The sequence below is a fragment of the Marmota monax genome, unplaced genomic scaffold (assembly GCF_021218885.2).
Source record: "Marmota monax isolate L192 unplaced genomic scaffold, Marmota_monax_Labrador192_F-V1.1 WCK01_AAM20220418_F8-fsc00054, whole genome shotgun sequence".
NCBI classification, from domain to species: Eukaryota; Metazoa; Chordata; class Mammalia; order Rodentia; family Sciuridae; genus Marmota; species Marmota monax.
In genome coordinates, this window is record NW_026692145.1 from 5686880 (window position 1) to 5707938 (window position 21059).

At 37.9% G+C, this 21059-nt stretch overlaps 1 long non-coding RNA gene across 2 annotated transcripts in view; it reads left to right on the forward strand.

Annotated features, from left to right (window-relative positions):
• The window catches only part of LOC124109001 (uncharacterized), a 302970-nt gene that overhangs the window by 4660 nt on the left and 277251 nt on the right, over positions 1-21059 (forward strand). For both annotated transcript variants that reach the window (XR_009224560.1, XR_009224558.1), the window contains exon 2: positions 10665-10778. This is a non-coding gene — a long non-coding RNA (uncharacterized LOC124109001). The remainder of the gene's footprint in view (positions 1-10664; positions 10779-21059) is intronic.

Sequence of the window (21059 nt, forward strand, 5' to 3'; positions counted from 1 at the left end):
GGAATCATAAAGGAACACACAAAGAGGGAGGAAAGTAATTTCAAGGTCAGTGTTTCTTAGACATTACAAATACTCCCTATGTTTCTAACTTTTTTATGAATCAGGGTAAATGCCAAATTACTAGGTTACCAGTTTGATTCTGGCATAATGTCGCTGAATTTCAATTCTGGTTTGTTAATTTTCTTATAATTCTTAAATCTCTCATTCTGGAAAGGGCTGGAAAGAATCTTAAACTTTGTTCAACTTCAATTTGTCAGATGACTATTGTATCACAATGGCTATTATCATACGTCTCCTCTTTCTCCTCGGGTATAGAATGCTAGTTTCCCATGGATGGATTACTACCCAGAGTAAAAATTTCGATTATAGCTTCCTTATATCTAGCCAAGGCCATGAGGTTAACTTTTAGGCAGCAATATGTGAGCAAATGTATCAAGTGGAAATTCCATGGAGGCTTCTAAATTGAATGAACACATTTAAGAGGGAGCCCCTTTTGTTTTTCTACCTTTTCTCCTTCTTCATGCCTATAGAGAAGACATGATGGTTGGATCTCCAAGGGATCATGAGGTATCTCTGAGGGTTGAAGACATGTGATAATATGACAGAAAGCTAGGAACCTAGATTTATGATGATACCAGAGATTTTCCCTGTGGTTTTGAAATGTCTGCTGTCCAGCCTGTTTCACATAAAGGAGAAACTAACCTATTTAGCTATTGTTATGTTTACTGCGTTTCCATTACATACATCTGAAACTAATCCTAACTGATGTGGCTATATTGTTTTTGTTGCTTCTGGCATGAATGACCATTTAACTTTGACATGGATACTTGTATTGGTAGGAAACTTATCTTTGAGGTGGCTTATCTTTGAATGCCTATTAGTAATAGGGGTGTTTTTTTATTGAATGTGAATTTATCTTTAGTTAGATCTGTCTTATGGGTCCTAGAATGATTTTTGTGTCACACTTTCTAACCCTCTTTTCACACATCACGTGCTTGAAGATGTGCTCATATTCCTCTGGGTTGGCTCATTGCCAGTATGTATAGCTCCAGTTCTTTCACTTACTCCTCACAGAAGTGATTTCTTCATTTCAACAAACTTAAGCTGACTTTATGTAAAAAAGGCTCTCCCACAAACCCTTATGGAAAAGAGCTCCAGGCTATAAGATTTAGCTATGTTTTCCACAGTCCTATTTATTTACTAGATTCAAAAGGAAAGGCATGCTCTATGTTAAATTAGCAGCCTGTTGTTTTACATAATGGTCCTCACTATTTTTGAGGTGTAAAATCAAGTTTCAAACAAACATGTTCATTTAATCCTATACTATATTATAATCAGAGTACACATGAAGAGACTTAAAATTTTAATTCATTATTAACCACACTGTACACAAACCAGCTTCTCCTTTTACATAGTAAAAGGCAACATTTTCAGTCATTAGCTGTGCTTAACCTGCTTAAACACAGCTCACTTCCTAAATGATTTCCGAGGACGTAGTCAATCTAGATTGTTGGACTCTCATCTCTGTGACTGTCTGCTTAACACATGTCAATCACTTGTAATGGAAGCATACCTTAGGAATATACTGAGGAACCATTTTCTGTATGCATTGGAATAAGTTTATAGTCTTTCAAAAATGCATGTCTAGGAGTTATGCTTCTCTCCCTACCATCCAAGTAGAACACTGGAAAAAGTCATTGAATGCTACCTGTAAAATTCAATAAACTAATATTGTTCCTCATCGCAGTTGACACCTCTGTGGTATTTGACACAGTTATCTAAAACATTTTCAAAATCATCATCTCCCTTGGTTACTGATGTAGTAACCCTACTGTTTCTTCTCTGTGGCCATTCTTCAATTTCCCCTGCTGGGTCCTCTTTCTCTGATCACCCTTTAACTGTTACCATTCTTCAGAGCCCTGACCATGGCCCTCAGCTTTTGTCACTTTATAACTTTCACCTGGACAATCCCATCCACTTCTGTGGAATCAACATAGGCTATTATCCTTTGAACTATATCTCCAGCTCAAACCACTATTTTTCACTTGCACAGAGGCAGCAGTTTCTTTTTACTTTTATTTTAAAATGTATTTTAAAGTGTACATGAAAATATAAAAATTTTACATTCTTATGGGGTACAATGTGATGGTCTAATACATGTATATATTTTATAATATTTAAATCAGTTTAAATATATCTATCTTCCCCAACACTTATTTATTTGTGGTAAAATTTTTTCAAAATTCTTTCTTCTAGCTTTTTGAAATCTTTATTGTTATTTATAGTTACCCTACTGTGCAATAGCACACCAGAGCTTTTGCTCCTATCTAACTGCAACTTTGATCCCATTGATCAACCTCTCGCCATCTCTCCTTCCTCCTACTCTCCCTAGCCTGTGGTAACTACCACTCTACTCTCAACTTCTATGATGTCAGCAGTATCTTACAGACACACAGGCACCACAAACTATATATCTTCAAAACTCATCTTCCCCTCCAACTCAGATACTGAGGCCACAATCTGAGAATCAAGCCCCATTTTTACCTCTCTGTAGTTATTCCTCCCAATGAAGATGTCATGTAAGTATTATTATCCCCATTTGTAGACCTAAAATTCAAAGCTCAGAGTGGTTAAATTGCTTACCCAACAAATCCTTAAGCTACTACAAGACAGATTCTAATGTATTTCATTCTGACTCTGGAGCTGGAACTCTTAATTGACTGTGCTAAACTGCCCTTACTAGGGGATTCTGTTATAGCATATTTTGTATTCATCTTAAAACCAGAAAGCAAGACCCTGAGGGAAGGGAACACTAGAGAGGACAGTATTGTTACACTTGATCTTAGCCAAAAGGTTGAGAAGCAATGAGGAAACTGTTGTTAATTAGGATAGGAAAGAAGGTAGGGTTGCTGAGAAAATGGGAGAAGCTCAAGCTTAAGGAGGCAAGGAGCAAAAGGCTGTTAAGGGGAAAAGTGGGTGGAGGGAGGACAGAGAAAGCCTGAGTCAAGTTCTCTTAGGGTTTCTTGGGAGACAATTGATGTCACTGAGATTCAGTTCAGCCTGTATGAAAATGGTTTCCATATAGAAAAGGGAAAAACCTTTTGTTAATCCCAAACCTTGATTATCAGATAAGTTGTACTGAAATCAAAAGGGCCTATTGACTGATAGATACACATGGCTGGTAAACATGATAAATAGCTGCAGGATATAATAAATGGCATTACTTTGGAACAGAACCAAAGGTACACTTTTTCAACGTAAGTTCAACCATGAAAATTATAAGCCAGTTGAGAGTAAAATAAATATTCTCAAACATTCTTTTTCCAATTTGGTTTGGATAAACATTTTTTTTCTATTCTAGTTTTTTTTATTCCTTCCTCCCTAGATATTTTCCCCATATTTATTTATTTATTTTTTATTAGTTGCTCAAGATGATACAATGATCTTGACATATCATACATTTGATTCAAATGGGGTATGAATTCTCATTTTTCCATGTGTACAGATTGCAGGATCACTTTGGTTATATAGCCACGTATATTTGAGTCATGTTCTAGAGGCTTTAATCTAATCAATCCCTTTAGAAATGGAACTCAATGTGATGTCAAATTTCTTAAATCTGAACATTCTATCAGTATCTGTTGCTTGACTAGACCAAGATTTCAAACAATGTTTTATGTAAGACAAATCCTATTTTGCAGTTGCCTTACAACTTGGGATGCATTCCCGTACATTCCTCCCTATGCCCTCACCAAGTAGAACATGTTAAAAATAATGACAGAGTTACATATCAAGATATTTCTTTAAAAATAATCTGACATTTCTTAGATGGCTTTAATGCCATACTTTTTTTTGGGGGGGGGGTGTTTTATTTGGGGTCCCTCTTCTGCCATAGGTCCATTGTTCCTCTTGCCCTTCACCAGGAAATGAATTTATCCTAAGCCTTGCTAATATTCTGAACATATTTTTAAGTTTTTCTATGAGTCTAAATAGTATCTAAAAAGTATAGGTATGATGCTATGCTTTAACACAAGGTACTCCAGCATAAAAATACCTTATATTACATTTTTTGATACTTTAAGATTTAAAGTAAAGGACATCCTTTTTGGAGGAGCGGGTATGGGGATTGAACTCAGGGGCACTCAACCAGTGAGCCACATCCCCAGACCTATTTTGTATTTTATTTCGAGACAGGATCTCAGTTGTGTTGTTTAGCACCTCACTTTTGATAAGGCTGGCTTTGAACTTGTGATCCTCCTGCCTAAGCCTCCAGAGCCACTGGGATTTAAGATCTGCACAACTGCACCTGGCTAAATGACATCCTTTATCAACATCTACATTAGAACTTGGGAAAGTGAATTTGTTTAAAACAAGGAATAATTTTAGTTAAACTCAGGTCTCTATCCCCTCCTTTGTATTGACATTGGCAAAATTCTTTCATGTGGCTTATGATTTCATTTGTAATGTAGTTAGAAAAAAAATCCAAATACTTAACCCTAAATAGCTAATAATTTATTTTTGAGGCAACCAAGGCTGTATGGTCTCTATAAATTCATTAAAAAAACTAATAATGTCTTTCATGTGTGTGTTTCTAAATGCCATGTTTATTATCCTTAGACAAGGTATTTAACATCAGAGATCCTGCATTTCAAATAATAACATCACCATCCTATTCCCTTATAGTAGATATGTGAATTTATAGGTTGATGATCAGAAAAATGGGTGAATCTGGTATTTGTTTAAAGGTATTTCATAGGCACACAATGATGTAACTAAATTATGAATTCTGAATTTTTACATCTTTTCTTTGAATTATCCTGGCCCTTTCTCATGTTTCTATAAGAATTTAAGACCTGCTGGATTGGGTCATACCATTCCTTTTGTACCCAAGATTTCACCTTTAACTCTGAAAGTAGGAGAAAGTTTATGTGGTAGGATTGGTATGTGTGATTTTCATGACATCAACCTTTAAATCTGAAGAATCATCCCTTATAATGTCTTTTAAACACATTTTAAAATTTTCCATACTTTAATTGACAAAATTGTAAATATATTTATGGAATACAACATGATAATTTGAAGGACGTATACATTGTGGAATGGTTAACACAAGCTAATTAACACATATATTACATCACATTGTTATCACTAATTGTGCTGAGAATATAAAATCTAATCAATTTTCAAGTATATAATATATTGTTAAGTATAGTCATCATGTTGTACATGGATCTTTAGAACTTATTCTTCCTAACTGAAATTTTGTATCCTTTGACCCATAAGAATCTTAACTGCTTCCCAATTCATTAAGAAACTCTTATGAATAAATTTATCTTAACATTGTTATGACCTTCTTGCATTTTACACTTGAATTACTGTATTTTTCTACTATTGATAAACTACAGATTTGACTAATCCTTATCCACTGAATTTCTTGATTTATTGACAGATTAAGTTGGATGTTTTGCCATTTTATAGATGTAGCCAAAGGCACAAACCAAATAAGCAAACTGAATAGGGAAATTGCTTATGACCGTTTGGCCTGAGGGCACTGTCAAGCTGCTCTGGCATTCAACAAGATCCCTTTTTTGGAGAAACCAAAAGGCATGACAAGATCAATGATCAGGTCAGGTCAGCATCCAATATTGATAGCAAGAAAAAAAAAGAAGGAACTGGTGGCCAACCTGAGTCAGATGGTAAGGACTGAGTGGTATCAGACATACAAGTGAGTGTGACTGCTATGACCTTATCATATGTGAACTGGATGTTACTTGATTTCAAGATAAGAGGTAAGATGGAAAACTTCCGTGTCCTGGGCCTTGTGTTTCCATATGATTTAATTACTGACAAATCAGTTACAGGGGGAATGATATTTAGAGGAGTGCAGAATCCCAAACTAGCAAGGAATGGATCTATTTTAATCATTGGTGACTAGTTTTCCCTTAGTTTTTTTTTTTTTTTTTTTTTTTTTTTTTGTACTGGGGATTGAATTCAGGGATACTTGACCACTGAGCCACATCCCCAGCCCTATTTACAGACAGGGTCTCACTGAGTTGCTTAGCACCTCACTTTTGCTGAGGCTGGCTTTGAACTTGTGATCCTCCTCCCTCAGCCTCCCACTGGCGTGCGCCACCATACTCAGCTTTCCTTTGCTTTTAAGGTAAAATATTAGCTTTCTTTTTAGAAAGCATTCTTTAAAGGGGTATAATCAGGCTGGAGTCTTTTCATAAGAGGAGTACTACTAGTGTGATGACACAAGAACTAAGGATACATAATTAGGAGGATAAAGGTATCCTGGGAGTGCTGTTTTGTCAAGGAGGAGTTAAAGTTGTTCTTTGTGACTACCTACAAGAAATCTAAGAACAGATTTCAGCTGGATATAAGTAAGCATTTTCTATCAATTGGAGCAGTCCTAATATAATGGACATCCTCGATAATGCTTCCTGCTGTGAAAGGTCTTTGGGTACATACATGTACCCAAAAGAGCAAAGAGTAAATGAAGGTGGGGGGAGTAGGTGTGTTTATTCTAATGGAGCTCTCTCTCTATGAACATATGAGGTAAGAAATGAAGTAAATATGGAAAAATGTCCACAGTAAATATGGGGAAAATATGTAGAGTAGACAATGGGCAGGAACAGGGTAGAAGGAAATCCTAAAATGTATGGAGGCTTGAACCAAGTCAATCATTGGTTGAGTACTGGATTGGTATGGCTAGTTAGTGAAGATTCAAAACAAAAAAAGAAAACAAACAGAAAACCATTCAAAGCACTGGTATAGGTTTACAGCTTTTATTTATTTATTTTTAACCAAGTATGGCCTGATAAGTTTTTCGGAGGCAGTAGAGAGCACTTTTCTTCTCTGAGTCTGAAACCTATTAGAATTTGGAAGGAAGATACTTGGCTGTGAGTATAGACTAACACTAGCTCAGTAACCTCAGAAAATTTCATTGAACTGTCTGTGCCTCAGTTTCCTCATCTATAAAACGTGTATAATGATACCTACATCAAGTTTCAAGCATGTGAGCAGTCCTATGTTCATAATAAATGCTCTATAAATGTCTGCTGTTAGCTCTTATTTGAGACATAGATTCATGAGTCAGTTGGAAGATAAAATGTCACCATTAACACTGATCAAGCAAAAATCAAGATTGTGGCTTTAGATCTGTAGCCAATTGAGTGTGCTAATACTTTACTCCCATAACCTTACTTATCAAGTCATTGGCTCACCTGGATAATAAGAAGTCTTCTCTGTAAAATCTGATCTCTTACCTGCTTGGCAGAGGAGGTGAACATCCTGTCGGATCAGATGGCTTTAGAAAGTGAGAAATCCAAAAGGGACTAAGTTGAAAGGGCTTACCTTTTTCTTTTTTGAAACTTACTAAATAAAATATTTCACTGCCCCTCCCAAGGCAAGGAGTAAATGAAGGTGGGGAGGGTAGGAGTGATTATTCTAGTGGAGCTCTTTCCTTATGGAGATATGAGGGAAGAAGTAAAGTTTTACCCTCTATAGATGACAGTAAAATGGGGAAAAGAGCAACTACCATTTCAAATACTATCATTTTATATCCCCAAAATATAAAGGATACAATCTCACAATGAATCAAAGTCCTTTAATAAATTTAGCTTTCTATAACATTGCTTCTATTTTCACAGGCCTGCAAAATTTCATTAGGATTTGGCAGTAGTCCCTGGAACTAGCTTTTGGGAGGCACTGAACTAAAAGTCATCTATGACTTTTAAGGTTCTTCTAACCAGGAGATGTTGTAATTTTATGAGAGAATTTCATTTGTACCTGGTTCAAAGAAGAGAACCAAGGGACTAAACTTGGGTCAAGGGAGAGACAGATCCTGAAAATGTGTTTGTGAAAGGGTTGGCAGTCAGACTCAGTGCAAAATATATATTTTTTTCTCTTTGGAATCCTTAATCATATTTCCCAACTGTCAATATGGAGAAAAATCATCTAAAAAGGCCAGAGGGTTATTGCAAGGAGAACTTGATGTTGAACCTCTGTGCCCAACCTTGGGCTTTGGGATTTCCATTTTCAGCTTATGCACCATGAGAGTTAGAATAAAAGACAAAAATGTCAATTTGGGCTTTTCTCTCAGTTTTAACATTTCAAATATATTCATTTCGTTGTCTTAATATTTTATTACCTGCTCATAGTTCACTTCATCTCACGTGTGGTCCCACTCTCTTCCCGACTCCCCCCCCCCACTCATGAACTGATGAAACTACATTGCAGAAAACTGAAATAGAAAACCACATATCCAAGGTGATTTATCGTTAATGTGAAATTCTATCCTAACCTGAAAGTCAAGGAGCAGGAATCCCAAGCTATTTCAGAATTCATATTACAAGACAATCAGATGCCCCCAAACCACAACATCTTGTCCTCTATTAATCGTACACTGACAGAGCCTTTTGGTTGCATTCGTATTTACAAATAAATACAAACATATGTCACCATTTTTTATTGATTTTGGGCTTTCCTAGGAAGGAAACACTGTTAAATTATAATAAATGGTGTCAACTAAAACAAATAGCGCAAAAGCCATTAAGAAGGCATTTGTTGCAGAACTTGGTTTGATTTGTTGGCGTCAGTTGAAATCATGTCAAAATAATGTCTTCGGAAACCAAATAAAAATTTGTTTGCAAATTTGTCTGCAGCAAGCATTTCTAGAGCATAAAAATCCTTAAGAATCAATACGGTTTTATTCAATATGCAAATCAACTGAAAAGCATTACAGCAAAAATTCTATTGCTGAATTATATGATAGTGTTAGTGAATTAATAAATAATAATAGATGATAAATAATATAGTGGCTGAGTTATACAATACATTTATGAAGAAGTAGAGGAAGAAAAAGATTAAGGGGATAGTCTTGGGAGAAGATCAATTTTTAGATAAGCTAAAATAACATTTTATATTCAGAAAATTAATGGAGTTTAGTTCTATAACTCACAAAGTCCAGTTAAACTAAATTCCACTGCAGCCTTTAAAGAAAGAAAGGAGAAGCAAAATGCTTAGGTCTGAAGTGATAACCATTTGGTTCTAATATTAGTCAGGCTGCATCTGTAATTTGCATAACTGTGTTTGCCTTCCAGGTAATTGGGAATTTAATTGCTATCAGAATAAAATTTGAGTCTTATTTCCAAATGATGTCAGTGCAATGTATTCCAATGTGCATTTTTGAGAGTCACTGTAATTAAGCAAATGGGAGGGCTGCAGTTGGAACTGAGCTTTAGTATGAAAGAAAGTATTTCTCTTTGGCATATACTAGGTCATCTTTCTCCTCATCTTACTGTGTTATCTATGCTGAATTGGACCTTCCTGATCCTTTCTGCTTCCCCTTCATACTGAAATAGATCCATCTTACTTTCCAGTCCTTCTAATTTCATTCCTAGTATGTCCAAAGGACCCAATTTGATAAATTAGTAATGTCTTTATTCCTTACCTCTCTCAGTTAATTTCTGTTTTTGCTAAGTAAAAACTGAAAAGCAATCCAAACCTCCACCACCATCTATTACCATCCTTTCCTAAAAGGAAAGGCATTTTAATGAATCCCTGCAATAGACGCAGGAAGGACATAATCTCAGAATAATGGACAGTTCTTTTTACTGAATATTATTTAGCTGTATGACAAACTTATTATGGTAAACTTGCTTTCTAATTTTGTTAAAAAAGAGAAACTTCACCACAGCCCAGAATTATTTGCAAAACTGGTATTTGAAAACATATTCTAAACCAACAGTATTGCTGTGGCATTAAGAAGGGAGTGTGATGTTTCTTGTGACTGATTTTCTGTGTTTGGGTGAATTATAGTTTTACAAAAAAGCAGGATAGAGCTATAAGGCTCATTTTAGGGATCAGACAGCAGCAGCAGGCTCTGCAGTAAAGTAGAAAAATGCATGGAATATAGGAATGACAAGTAAGACCAGATCAGTCGGGAAGTATGGTTTGGTAGAAAGGGTCACAGGGGCTTTGCAAACATGGCTGCTCAAGGGAAATCCCCTGACTCTCACAGCCTCTTTGACATGAATGAATAGAATTATAGGGCATTGTGTGGTGAAGCTGACCTTTTGCTGTCCATATCACACTGTGCAGCCAGCCCTGTTGTTGTAGTGATTGGTTGCTACATTTCCCCTTCCTCTGTAAGATACTACTGATATTACCCAATTCCAGGATGGCAGGATAGCATTTTTTATTGTTTTGATTTTTGCAAAGAATCCCGTAAGCAAAATCTTCTAGAATCAGGGAGAGCAAAGTTACTAAATTATGCATACATTGTGTGTACATAATTATATTTGTATGTATATTCCAACTACCAATACAGATCATACCAGTTTCTATTTTTTTTCTTTGCAAAAGAAAAAAAAAAAAACAACCAAAAAAAACCAAAAGGCCCGAAAGTGCTAAATCAAAGCTTGAACCAAATGCTGTCAGGGTTCTGGCTTTGGGGATTGTTAGAAGCATTATGAGAAAAATCCAACAGAACAATGCCCTGTTGTTAGTTGTGAGTGAAACCTGGAGACCATCAGAGGGAGTACTTTAGCTGCTGTGAAAGGGCTCAGAGGGAGACAGATAATAAATGTACAACAAACAATCCAATGTCAGAAATGATCACTATTGCAAAATGAGACTGAAAGCTTTTTTTTTTTTTTTAGCAATTTCTACAGATGAAGTTCTAACTCTGACTATGGTCAATATTAGCTGGCTAATTCTTTGAATCTGGCTAAGGTGGAATCTTCCAAGGACAAAGAGGATTTGCTCACTAACCGGTAAGAAAGGTACTGGTCATGCATGCTTAAATGTGCTAATAGTTCTGGTCTTTAATGGTACCAACTTAATGAAGATGATGTTATGCATTTTTAATTGTTCTCCTCTGATTTGACATTAGCCATGCCTTTCTGACTAATATGAAGATTTGTTGGCCAGCACTGACATTAGCTGAAACCTTTAAATTACCAGTTCCTCCCACATTTGCCTTGTCTTTATCTTACCTAGTGCCTTTCAACTCTATTGACAGGCCCCAAATTGCAGGCCCAGATCATCCCTTACCCCATTCAGTATTTAACGTGGCAGAAAATATACCAGTAGCTTATACCAGGAGTGAACTTTATACATTTATTCCACTACCACTGATTTAAAATGCTCTCTATCCATCTTCCTAGGTTACGTTTGTTTTGATCTCCCACTCTATAGCTTATTCAGTAATTTGGCCTTGTAACTCATCTAGGTTTGAGTCCCCACCCTAAACCTTGCCTACTTCTTGCCAATTTTCTCTGCCTAGAGTCTTTCTGAGCCCACTCCTGGTAGCCTACCAACTGGCAAAACATAAACACATCAAGATGATGATGAACACTATGCTTGACCTCTGTATAGGAATCTTCCTAGAATTTCTTGTTGCTAAGTTGGATCTCTTCCTTCTGACTATTGTTTGAGGGTATGAACACTACTCCAGATAGTCCAACTATCCTGGTTGAAGTCCTGCCCTGCATTCTGGTCAGGTTCCCTTAGCACCTAGCCTAACAATGGGTCTGGTCTGTACTTGGCCCAGCTTCCTCTCCCTTTATACTCTGTGGCTGAATCCATATATGATTGGTCTTTGTTCATTATATGATGGGTACTGCAAAAAGCTCAATCAAGTTTCTATCAATGATAGCTGAAATTTCTTGTTAGTAGAGACATAGCCTATTTATTTATTTATTTTTGGTACTGGGGATGAACCCAGGGGTCCTTTACTACTGAGCTACATCTCTATATTTTTTATTTGAGACAGTGTCTTGCTAAGTTGCTTAGGGCCTCATTAAATTTCCCAGCTTGGCCTCAAACTTGTGATCTTCCTGCCTCAGGCTCCCAAGTTGCTGCACCTTTAGAGATAGGGGAATATATCTGTAGGTTTTATCTGTAAAAATGAACATGTTCTAGACATCTTAGAGTGTGCTAGGCTAAGCTGTGTCAATGAGGAAACTCAAATGTGTACTGTCTCAACACAATAGTTTCTTTGTCACATAGCAATCTTGTGGGGTTTTTCAGTCAGAAAGGCTGTTCTCACCATAGTCATTTGGAGATTCAGAATTTTCTCATTTTGTGGGCCTTCAAATCCTTAGGACCTCATTGGCATCTATACCTAGGTAGTAGAAGATAAGAACAAGCCTGGAGTCAGATGTTTAACTGAAAATTTTAATCTGTAGGTGGTGTCTTATACTAATTCTCATATGTCTTTGGTCAGAATTCGATCACATGGTTACATCTGATTTCAAGGAGACTGGGAAATGTAGTTTAGTTATTTTACCAGGAAAAATCAGAGAAAAGATTTTGGAGGATAGCTGATAGTTTGTGCCATAACAAATAAGGATAACACACCAATTTATTTTTGGCCTTGATACATTAATAAGTTTTTTCATTAAATCACTAATATCATGGAAAGCAAATTAAAAATTGCCGCAGTCCGACTGCAGCAAAATAACTGGGGGGGTGACGAACAACTTGTGTAGGTTGATACAGCAGGAGTGGGAGCTGTTTATTGTAGGACAGGAGGGGTATATATACATTCCACACAGCTTATCTAATTAACATAAACTAGATACAGCAGTCAACCAATAAGGAATCTCCGCACTTAATGGCTCGCTGGCGTTACTTCACAAACCACTCCCTCTGGCAAAATGCCAGGTGCCATCTTGACTTGTTTACAGACTCTAACATTTTCTCCTTTTGTTTAATTTAAATAACGACCATAGTAGTTTTTACACAAACACCATAAATAATCTGCTACAAACAGAAGGGCCACCAAATACACCAGTCTGGCTGGGCACAAAATCACGAGCCACTCACAGCCTTGTAGATTCAAACAGCAATTCTTTATTCCCGAAACTCTCACCGGCACTCTACACACACGTTCTGGGGAAAATCCACACCTCCACTGGGCTCTGCATCCCAAATACTCTCTGAATCCCACGAGAACTCAACGGGAACTCAAGGAGCAGGTGGGCGCCTGAGGCAGCAGGATACTCCTTATTCCCAGCAGGATACACCCTAAACCTGGACCCACCCTAATCCAGCAGGATCCTCCCTAAACCCAGATCCACCCTGGTCCTTGAGCAGGGTCACCTTTCTCAAACATTCATGCAATGTCACTGCAAATGACCTGGGTCCAAGGCAAGCCCATTTCCACAATGGAGAGTCCTCCCTCTAAGCAACATTGGGTAGGCTGACAAAGAAATTGCCATGTGTCATTCCTACTTGGCTATGGCTCTCAGCAAAAAATAACACAATATGGGCTACATCAGAAGAGTAAAATGGAGGGAATAAGGGGAATACATCATGAATATATGAATCATTAATGGGAAAGGTAAAATTTCTTTGAGGTGGCAATTTTGGGGGTGTGGCAGAGCAAGGCTGTGTGAAGCAAAAGCAGCTATGGAGATCCTCAGCCACTGGTTCTTTGTGATCATGCTGGGAGAATTTCAGACAGGTTACATGTAGTTGCAGGCAGGAGTTTATTGTTAGGGAAAGAAACAGGAAAGAAGGAAAACTATCAGTGGAGAAAGGAAGAAAGTAGGTCTTCTTATGGAGGAGAGAGATGGCATGCCCTTCCTGCCCTCCTCTTTTATTGGGGGTCCCAAGGAAGTTTCCAGAGGGTGCCACCTGGGCCCACCTTTTGAATTTTGACTGACAGAAGGATTACATCAGAATTTAAAGTTCCCACTGCACATGATTTTACTCCATAGAGGGGATATTTTACTATTATAATGACATGCTAAAGATCCAAGGAAAGTCTGGGTCACCTTGACCTATGCTGACCTGTTCTAATTGGTACTTGTTCTTATATTTTTTATGGGGAGAGGGTTTCAATTCTAATTATGCTGTCTCCCCGAGTCCTGGAATCTGGTCTGTGTAAAGGTCACAGAAGTCTTCCTTTCAGGGTAACCTGTGTTGTTCTTATTGGCAGGGAGGGGCCTTTGGGTCTGCATTTATCCTGCAGATAGTAGGTTGTTTGCTAAGGAGTGTAGCATATCCTATGGACATAAGCTAGTCAGGGATAGAGTGGTCTCCAGTAAATTGCTTTTTAAAAGAAAGCATATGGGGGTCAGCACAGTAGACTCAGTGTATAGAATTTCCCCCTTAACCTCTTGTTCCTACTGCTCATATCTGTCTGCTACCTATAAGGGGGACAGGACTCTTAGAAAGTGAGGGATCAAGCCAGTTGTGGTGGTGCACACCTGTAATCCCAGCAGCTGAGGAGGGTGAGGCAGGAGGATCACAAGTTCAAAGCCAGCCTCAGCAACAGTGAGGCACTAAACAAGTCAACCAAGATCCAGTCTCTAAATAAAATACAAAATAGAGCTGGGGATGTGGCTAAGTGTTTGAGTGCCCCTGGGTTCAATCCCCACCCCTGCAAAAAAAAAGTAAGTCAGGGGTCAATATGAAAGTACATGGAATGGGAAAAATAAGGGGATGGAAACAAAATAAAAATAAAAAGGACATCTCAGTTTTCTTTCAGGCTAGCCTGTTTATATACTCAAAACTCTTGCCAAGGGAATGTCTTCAATACATGAGTAGTTCAGTTCTGTGCATATTTCTGCCGATCATCTTTCTTTGTGAAGGAGAGGGAGCAAAGTACTCCAAAAGCCCAGATTTTCAGTGTGCTCCACAAGTATCCTGCTTCTTCTAAGATTTTTCAGCTCAGTTCCAAACCAGAAGAATTAAAATCTCATCATTTTCATCATTATCAGGTGTTAGCTCAGGTCACAACATAACAATAATTTTCTTAAAACTATCTATTTGGTGTCAAGCTGCCTGCTAGGAGCCTTAATTTGTATGAGACAATTTTTTTTTGTATAAGAATGGGTTTCATTTCCTGTTGGACTGGCTGCTTTACATGAACAAGTACTGACCTCAAGTTCATTTACATTCTCCCTTCCCCTACAACAATACAAACTACAAGAAACTGACTGGCACTAGTGACTGACTGACACATCCTTAGCCAGCAGGGAACAGGGAGGTGAGTAGGAGGGTGGAGGTTGCCAAGCAATGTGCCTCAGATGTTTTCTGCAGAGCTGTTAATGGGGCTGAATCCAATTTGTGTTTAGCCTGCAAGCACTTTGCAAAGGTAGATGGGAGGCAAAGGTCTGGAGATGCAAAGGCAATAGAAACTGTAGATTTTGCTTTTGTAGCTTATGTCCTGAATACACTCACTAGATAGGAAAAGAATCATTGAAGGTGGAGAGTCAAGGGCAGTCATCCATTCTGGATGAATACATTTCTAAGGATCTTATGGCCTTATGAGTGTAGATAGTTATCCATGTAATGTAATGTGAGGAGTGCTCCAGAATGTCCATTTTCTTTCATTGCCTGAAATCCCATCATTGAAGATCATCACCCTTTAAGAACTTTCTAAAGTAATTTTAATAAACTGTTTATTTAATCAACAATTATACAGTACTTAGTATACACAAGTTCTAAGGGCCTTATATACGTATTATCACACTTAGTCCTTATAGTAAACACTATGAGGTAGGGTCTATATTTAGTGCTCTCATTTTACAAATGAGAAAAGAGAGAACGTGTCCCAAGAACATACACCTAGTAAATGGCAGAGCCAGGATTACAAACCAAGGCAGTATGGTGCCAGAGTATGTGTTCTTATCATTATATTCTACTGTCTGTGAACATAGTATGTTACATTTATTTTGGGGAAGTATAACCTATTATAGCAGAAATTTGTTTACCTGATTATACTATCATCCATTCTAGCTACCAGAGAGCAGAAGAATTCTGAATGTCTTAAAAGGAGGGGCATAGGAGGTCTTGATGAGGCTATTGGGGGAATTGTTAAAGGGCTGGATTCCCCCGGTACTGATTTTCCCTAAACATGCATCATTCAAGGAATAGAGCTTTCACCTCTTTTTTCAAGCTTGTATTAATTTGATTCCAGCAATTAGCATTTTCTGTCTTATGTCTTTAAAAATAATTTTATTTAGTATGCCCAGAGGTGGTACAGGCTGAAGTTTAAACTAGGTGGCTTCTCATTTACTCAGGGAACAAAGAATGGGTTGGGCTGACTGAGAAACCATGGACAACCATCTTAATTTTGTTTTTGTTTCTGTATTCAGAGTCAGTATACCTTGCAGTCCCAGAGCAGCTCCATGAAGGTTGCTTTGTTGGGAATGCTCCCCCTCACCTGACTTCCCAATGAATAATTTGACATTGGATACTTCTCTCTGAACACTTAAAGCTCCTGTTAGCTTTTTGCCATCCTGTGTCTCCCTCACACAGTAATCTGTATGTGACTACTGGGTCTGTTGCCAAAGGGCCACAGCTGTTTATCCTAGTGTTTTCACAGAGCCAATGACTTTCAGTCTACCTCTGGCTCTTTTATACACCATTGTCTGTGGCTCTTCAAATCTTTAGGAATAACTCATGGAAAAGGGGGAGGGGTGATGGTTTTAGTGGGTACAACTTCACCAGTCCTTTTCCCTGGAACAGTTCTCCCAGGTAGATATTGTAGCTAAGTCAGTCAGCAAAAATCCATGCACCTACTATGCACAGGATACAGATAAACCACTGCATGCCCCAGGCAATTTTAGCTGGCCTGACCTCACTAGGCTATTACATTCTATCCTAGAGGAAGAGAAAATATCTTGACTGACAAACAGACTTTTGTTCCCTGTACATAACTGGGGATTCAGCTCCTACACTTTGGCGCTGAGCTCGTTGTCTTCATAATTAATGCTAAAAAGAGCAGATTTGGTAAGAACACGGGAACAAGAGGCTAAGTCTCCAGAGGGAGCCTTAGAAGTAGACTCAGTCCCCCCCTTCCATTAATCCCCCATGGTCACATGTGGCGAATACAAATGCCCTTCTCAGGCCCTCTGGTTCAATTTCACCATAAGACAATTGACCTATCGGCACTGTGAGAAGCAAAGCCTCGAACAAAGCAGCTGCCGAAAGGACTTTGTCAAGCTGGAAATGAATTATTAATATGGCTCTGAAAGGGAACAGCATCGGAAACCAGGCTCTTTATTATTTACATTAATGAGCTGGAAGATGATGCAGTGAGCAAAATCCCAAGTTTGGAGAATGCTACAGTTTGAAATGCAACAACGAGTGAAGAAACAATGAAATCCAACAAATGTAAATCCAGTCTAATATGTGTCTGAACAAAGACTCTAAGGAAGAAATGTTTTCAGTGCCGGAAAGGGCTAAAGCAGGGAGGTAAATCATTATTGAAATTCCCTACAGTTTTTTTTTTTTTATTTTGTTTTTTTATTTTGAGAATGAAGCTCAGAGTAAGGAAAGCAAGAAAAAAAAATATGCCCAGATTGCCTGCTGGACAGATACAATACAAGGTACCTATCAAAGGTGGCAGCGTTATCTCTATTAGAGATGTGTGCCCAATACAATGTGCCATTCGCCTCTTATCTGGGTTGAACAGCAAAGTAAATTATTCTAATACAATATCATCTTCTCCTTTGAGAGACTTTGAGACTTCACAGCTTGATTGGCAGAGGATTGTGTACGTGCACACTTTCTGTATTCTTCCTCTAACGCTAGTTGCTTTCCTTTTGCTATATACAGAGCTCTGTTTCCCACCAACATCCTGCCTCCGCTTCATCAGGAATGGTCTTTTGCTTACCCTTTCCATTCTGTATTCCAGTCATATAATCTAAATATCTGTCCTGTTAGCCCCAGTCTGGCAATGACAGATTGATGTATGCCTTCACACAAAATATGAAATAATCCCCTGAGTTGAAAGATGAGGCAACATTTTGCCCCATTCAATCAGATCCTCCCCTAGACTGCTATTTCTATTTTGTTGGAATTGTGCTTTGACTTGTTATATTGCTTCATTTCTGGAAATTTGGTCACTTGCATTTCTGTACATTTCTACTTGTTAAAGAGCTCCCAATGTTGGCCTCTTCTATCTTAAAGCATTTGTAGCTTCTTGGTTATTTTTTGTCATGCTTCTGACCTACTATTTGGCCTCACTTTCCCTCTTCTTCTTTGTACTGGCTCTAGCTTGCCTACCTAGACCACTGCCTGCCTTAATCACTAGAAACTGCATATTCCCTAGCAAATTCACTTATTTCTCTGGCCTACCTTCTCTCCAATGTAGCACTTCAACTGGCTATAATTAATACTGTGGAGTGATAGCATTGTGAATACCTTTTACAACTCTGCACCATTTCTTTTCAATAAGGCTTTGGATCAATTTGCAGATACAAGGATGGCTAAGAAGAAAGGGTGTATGTGTGGGGGGGAGGGTCATTTGCAACTTACTTTTAATAGTTTCTGTTTACTGTATATTGCACCAAGGCATCATATTTTAAAATGACCTTAAGTGCTCTCATTATATTGGTTCACAGTGTCAGTCTTGGGCTGCAGCTATCCTAATCCTGAATCCTGAGTCAATAAAGCCTTTGGCAATGCTTGGGAAAGAGGTTTGATCTGATTTAGCTGCATCTGTTAGTGGAGCATAATATAATACATATGTATATATTTTTGAAGTGACAATAGTTATGGGTGATCATAGACCTTTGGCATTTTACAGTTTAAAATGATTCTCAAATGTATTATCCTGTATAATCTCTTTTAACTAAATTAAACTATATGAGATTGTCTGTATTTGAGCATTTGATCCACAAAAATGAAATGGTAATTTCATACAGATCACTCTAATAGTTTACAGATGAGGAAATTGAGGTTTAGATAGATTAGGTAGATTATTCAAGGTCACTCATTTCCACACTATATAGTAGAGCTGGCATTATAATTTCACTCTCACTCTCATTTTCTTCTTTTCTTGGTATCTGTGTTTCAAGTTAACATTCTGTTAGAAGCACTTGTCCATAAGTTCCAGAATTCATGTATAATTTTTTAAAAATATTTTTACTTGTAGATGGACACAATACCTTTATTTTATTTTTATGTGGTGTTGAGGATCAAACCTAGTGCCTCATGTAGGCTAGGTGAGCGCTCTACCACTGAGCCACAACACCAGTCCCTCAAGTACAATTTTTTTATCTGAGTAGCTTACTGGAATAAGTGATTTTGAAATGCCCCTGAACATTTTAAGAATAGTTTCAAAAGCCTCAAATTGACAAAGAAGACAAAATTCTCACACAAGTAGTTATGTTCCAGCTATATGTCCTCTGCTTTGGAATATGAAAGTACCTGGATACCTGTCTCATTTTTGTTTCTCCTTTGTTCTCTATCTTTTAAAAAAATACTTGCTATCATTTGTTTTGTCTTCACTTTTTACCCCCATCCCGACCCCACATATTTGTCTTCAACTTATGCCCTTGAACTTCCTTCTTTCTTTGATACTATCTTTCTTGACCAAGATCTGATTATACCATTGATCTGGATTCAATTCAATTTATTTCACCAAATAACAATGTGGAACAGGAAAACTGGAGTGTGGAATCAGACATCACAGCAGGGACCACCGCCACTTGCCATCTGAGAGCTTCCTGTTTTCTAACCTGCCTGAAAGCTTCAGGAAGAGGCTGACAGATGCCCCACCCTGCAATGCTGCTAATGCTGTCCCGAGGGAACACTTTTCAGACCTGAACAGCCTCCTCTCTCTGCTGGGCCATCTTGAAGTGGTGCTTCACTTAATTAAGTCAAACTGGTGAGCACCCTGCATATTAATGAGCACTGTAATGAGCATTAATTTTTGATGTTCTTTGTTAACAAGCATTATACACTATGACAAATTTTGGTTTGACTTTGTGCCAAAATGAGGATGAGTGGTTGTTTAAAGCTGTAAAGCCCAAAAGCTTCCCCTGAGATTTAGAGGGCTGTTCATTAATATTTCTGGAACTCTCAATGTCAAATAGGACAAATATATGGCTGGATATGGTTCTCACTGCCCATGCCTTTTTTTTTAATAAGTGGACTGTTTTCCTTACCTCCTCACCCCACACAACTTAAAACCACTTTTCATTTCAGACTGTTGGAAAAAATGCTCACATCTTGGGAGTTACTAGACCTAGTAATTGCCTGCAAATTTCAGATAATGAACTTCCAGCTTCAAAATACAAATGCTTGGCAAGAATAAATAGATGGATGAGAGATGTTTCTTTTAATTGAGAATTGGAAACTTCATTAGAATTTTTTAAAAGAAGCCACATTTTGCTTTAATGCTGGTTGTTAAATAAGAAAAGTTCAAGAAATGATGTTTTTAAGGCACATATCAAAACCAGAAGGAAGAATAGGCACACTAGGAGGGGCATGAAAATGTCTTTTGGCTCCAAACCTGTTTCCTCTTGGGCCTGCCAAGGTGCCTACATTCTTGTCATTAGATTTCTTCTTTAGAGTTTTCTGTTTTAATACAGCTAATGCTTTATATTACCTGGGAGGGGTAGCCCATTAGTTACCTGGTAACAGGGTTTGATTATTTCATTACATTCATTGCCACCCTGCAGACTGTGGAATTAAGGGCCTGAAATATGAATAAGTATACTTCATTGGGAGAATAGGGTTGAGATTTCTTCCTTTCTTAAAGAGGTGTACTTGTAGCCATAGGACAGTCATTGGGCATGAGGTTTCTGGGTATAAATGGGAACTGAATAGTAACCTTTTCTCACTTTTCTTTGCATCTGCCATAGATCTTTCCTTGCATGATCTACCAAAATAAGAATGAAGACTATACCTATAATGTAGAAATTGAGACTATGGCTTTGAATAAGACAATGCTGGGTTCAAGTCCTAGCTCAACCACCTCCTACCTGTGATATTTTGAAGAAGTCTCTTAACCTTTCTAGGCCTCAATTTCCTCATATGGGAAATGGGATTGCCCCTAACATCCAGCTCACAGGATTATTATATGGATAACATGAGTTGATTTGTGCAAAGTGCTCAGTACAATGTCTGACAGATAGTAAAAGGCCAAAACATAGTGGATCTTATTTTTCATGGTCTGATGTGTGGAAAATGTAAGGCCTCAGGGTCATGTCTCTGTGTGTGTTTCCACCTCTGTGTTACTTGTTTTGTTCATTACCTTCAATAGGGTATTTATCTTTCTTGGATAGCCTTCCTTCATCAGCGAGTGT